Source organism: Pararge aegeria, chromosome Z, assembly GCF_905163445.1.
Source record: "Pararge aegeria chromosome Z, ilParAegt1.1, whole genome shotgun sequence".
Classification (NCBI taxonomy): domain Eukaryota; kingdom Metazoa; phylum Arthropoda; class Insecta; order Lepidoptera; family Nymphalidae; genus Pararge; species Pararge aegeria.
Window position 1 is genome coordinate 23,005,888 of NC_053208.1, and position 4,854 is coordinate 23,010,741.

Here is a 4,854-nt window from a genome sequence, read left to right on the forward strand (position 1 = left end):
ATTTCGCTTTAAAATTAATAAAAGCTTCCAACGCTCGTACCGCTATTGAATTTTAGCGCAAACCAAATTCACTTTTTCGATTATTTTTTAGTCTAAACAAATACACAATCCACGAGTTTACAGATTAAATAAAACTATTCGTTGAAAATTAATAGCATATTGTTTTTGATCAAACTTTACACCAACATGGTTTTTTTGATCTTTTACATTATAATGATTAAAGAATGATAATTTTTCGATGTTGAGAGTCAAAAATCTAAATAAGTATAATAATTTAAGATAAATTTACAATTATAAGTTCACAAAATTTTTTTTTTGGTAGATCTATGTTGTTTATTGGGACGTACGCCAAGAATCTGCATGTTATCTAGATAACATCTACACAGGGTAAGAGTTCGACCCAAATCTACCGGTTTGCAATATGTATATGTTAACGAAAACCTTTTTCACGTTATTATGTTACCGTTTTAAACCGACTTCATTAATTTGGTCCGTTTTCTTGTGATTTTATTTAAATGCGTCTTTTGTTTAATCATCATATTATACTAAGAACGGGTTATGGGAAGATTCCTTAGATAGGACAATAGTTCACGAGCGGTCTTGAACATTTTGTATTATGCCCAGATTCTACTTTAGATATTTTTTCGCATTAAAAAGGATATAATCAGAACTCTGTTTCGAAGTCAGAAGTCATTAGCAATAATAGTTATAATTTTAATAATTCATTATGTAAATAAACTATTATAATGAGTGCCTTATTATAATGTTACTATTTTATTTTATTTTAAATATTTTGTTTAAACAATGTTTAAATTCTTATCATTAAAACTTTGTTTTAACAATATTGCAATTACTATCAAGAAAATTTAATAGAGATCGCAAGCAATGTAATAGGGTTATATTGGCGGATAAGTTACCCAAACTAATTATTTACTGCTGACCTGTTGATAGGTAAACATTGAAGTTTGTGAACAAAGAATTATATTTTATTAAATTATAAAATATTTATTGCTTTATAAAACTAATTAAAATGCCTACTATTGCGACATAGGGACAGTCAGAAGGACAGATATACGGAAAATTGGTCATAAATAGAGCCATTTAACGTCTCAAGCTGGGTACAGGTCTTAAAAATATACTCATCACGGTGCTCCAATAGGGGTTGCAGATCTATAACGATGATAATTAGTACTTTTAACGACCGCCACAAAAATTCCGGGCCCGTTACGAGAATATCTGGCTCGACCCTGGAGTTGAATCCAGGACCTCGTAATTAGTAATTAAATACGTCAACACAACCAACGAGGTTCTATTATTTACATTTCCAAGCCGTAAAGATCAGTTAAAGTTACCTTGACTGAACAACATTAAACATTCAATTGAATGAGAATGTAAAATATTTGACTCGAGTTGCAAAATTCGGCAATCGGCCAACTAATGATCCAATTCTTTATGAATGATCAACTCACTTCGTATAATTCATTCATCGTTAAAGTCTGCGGTTAAATTTGCGATCATTGAACATAACTACAAATTAATAGTTGGCGCCGAAATTGAAAAGTTATTTTTCTGTCGTAAGTCGGCACTCAATTAGTTTTCGATGAAAATAATGGTTTAATTGATATAATTTCAGTATAATCTATTATGCCTACCAATTGATCGCTACTGAAGCGTAACATTTAAATAAATTACCTCGTTGGTCTACCATTTAGCATTTTACTGCAGCTCAGAAGCTTCTGGTTTTGTATAAGTAAATTATTGAGTTATTCTGTCAAGAAATTTAGTACACAATGGAAGTAGGAAATTGGTTAAAAAAATTTAAGTGAAAATTGGTAATCGAACCACGCCAACCTGTAATGAGATAAAGTGGAGATTTTTATCTTTAAATATATTCTATGAAATGAAGAAAAATAATATTCTACCAAAGTTTGCATATGAGTTTTGCCACATGTATTTAAATCCCGCCCGAAGGTAAGACAATATCTCTAAAATATTAAAAAGCTCACGAAGCGATGCCACGGCGTGTGACGTCATGAAGTATTCAATGCCTCTGACAACAAGTATCATATCAAATGTAGTATCACAATAGAGACGTACGAACAATGGATGAAGTATTGGCGAGGTATTTACCTACACTACGTTCCATCAACACTACCAGTCCAACTTGCCCAATAGCTGGACACAGGAAGACTGGGAGGAGCAGTGGCTTTTTTTGAGAGCGCTGTGAATTTAAGCAGAAGGTCCCGGACGAGATTCACGGCAAGGGCAATAAAGGGGAAAGTGCTTATTTCTGCCGCTAAGCCGCATTGTCGCAATGCTGTGTTCTGGTCCGAAAGGCGTGATTGCCGGTGAAGTGAAAAAAAATAATTCTAAATTCAAAATTCCTTTATTTCAAGTAGGCCTAATTTGAAACGTCAAGTCAGTCTGTTTGTATTGACTCTACCACCGGTTCGTAAGGCAGATTCCACTGAAAAGAGCCGGCAAAAAACTCACATGCCCATGAGGCTCTACCTACGCCTCTGGTTGATGGACACAGGGCAACACTTTGCGGGATGTATTCGTGACATGACCTAGGCAGTGTTTCTCTGTTTATATTCGATGGTTTTCCATAGAGCATGCCAGACAGCTTTCTGCTTGGTCCAACACTTCGCAGGATGTATTCCTGGCATGACCTAGGCAGTGTTGCTCTGTTTATATTCGATGGTTTTCCATAGAGCATGCCAGACAGCTCTCTGCTTGGTCCAACACTTCGCAGGATGTATTCCTGGCATGACCTAGGCAGTGTTGCTCTGTTTATATTCGATGGTTGTCCATAGAGCATGCCAGACAGCTTTCTGCTTGGTCCAACACTTCGCAGGATGTATTCATGGCATGACCTAGGCAGTGTTGCTCTGTTTATATTCGATGGTTTTCCATAGAGCATGCCAGACAGCTTTCTGCTTGGTCCAACACTTTGCAGGATGTATTTCTGGCATGACCTAGGAAGTGTTGCTCTGTTTATAGGCGATGGTTTTCCATACAGCATGCCAGACAGCTTTCTGCTTGGTCCATCATCAGAAGTATCTAACAGTCCACTGCTGGACTAAGGGCCTCTCCCAGGAAGGGTTAGAGCATAATCATCACGCTGGGAAGTCGGATTGGTGATCGCAGTAGATGATAGTAGACGCACAGAGGACGCTGCTGCCCGTTTTCTGTTATATTCCCTTAGTTGCCTATAACGGAACCCGCCGAAAGAAGTAGCCAGTAGCGTGCACAGGGTTTTTGACCAGGGTACGCATATAGAAGGAAGGCGCCATCAAAAGGAAAAATCCTTCGCACTTGTGAGTTATACAAAAATTTTAGGGTATTTTAGTGGTGCGCGTGTATGAAGTGCACGTCACTGGAGGTAGCGTGGTGACAACTGTATTCTAATTTGCCGTCACCACACGGCAAACTGCTTGGTCCATCAATTTATAATTTAAAAAAAAAAGGAATACAGATATTAGACCGACCAGCCTGCTTCAATGTTGGTTTACGGGCTTTGCCGAATATCATCACATTCGTAGCGGTAGTTAGTTTAAACAGCGTTCAATTAAAAAGGAAAATAACAGGTGAAGGACAGATGAAGCAGCCCAGTGGTATTCGACTTCACTTTCGGGGGATCTAGTACGAATCCCAGCACGCACCTCCAACTTTTTCAAGTTATGTGCGTTTAAAGCAATAAATAAATAATAAATATATCTACAATGGTGTGTGGAGTCTGCCAATCCGCACTGGACTATCGTGGGGGACTACGACCTTAACCCCTTGTAAAGAAAAAGGAGACCCGTGTAGTCAGCTGGTAATGCGTTGATATGATGATGATGTTGATGAGTATGGGGCATCGGATCTTCTCTTAAAAAATGACAAGGACTTTATCGGTCGCGCTGCCCAATTGCGGATTTTTAGACTTCACACGATATTTTCCTTCACCGTCAAAGCAAGTGATATATGATTACTTAAATTAAAAACGCACATAGCTCTGAAAGGTAGAGGTGCGTGCCTAGGATCGCTCGAACTCGCTCCTCCGAAAGGTAGACTGAAACCCTAATCACTGGGCTATCATAGCTATTTTATATCTAAAACTAGCGTTGTGTTTATAGACCAAAAAAGTTATACGAAGTTAAAAATAACACGATTCATTCAATTCTTTATGTAACGCTATTGTTAATAAAATTATGAGAAGCGAAAGACGAAAAATTGGAACGAAATTGGATTGAATCGAAATAACTCGACCAAGAAATGAAATATTAAAACCGATAAGCTTCGCTGTATATTTATCAATAGTTTCGCCCGTTGCTGAATACCATCAAAATGGGCTGTTGGACATCGGTTGGAAAGTATTGAAAATATGTCACACATTGTTGTCGTTCTGATAGATTACGGCATAACAAAGCGATTTTTCATTATGGCTAGGGAGCGGTGGTCGAAATGAATGGCCTTAAATTATTAATTCGCCTGACAGCGGTTACAAATGGTGAAACTACGAGTTTAAATATCTACTACTAAAGAAAACTTGATCAGCAATAAAGTTATATAAATGTTGAATGCCTTGCCTGAAGATGTAGTGACTGCAGAATCACTGCATCAGTTTAAGAATAAACATCAAAAAGACAAAGAGTGCATGAAATGATATAGACGCATCAGCGAAAGCTGCTTAGTCTATTATATAATTATAATAATAATAATAATAATAATAATAATAAAACTTCTGGCATTTATTATCGGTTCATTATTACGCGCCCAAAAAATAACAGATATTTTGCGTGATATTCTTGGTATTTATGAAAGAAAATTTGAGTTGTTTATAAACCAAATTTCACATGCTTAATTACT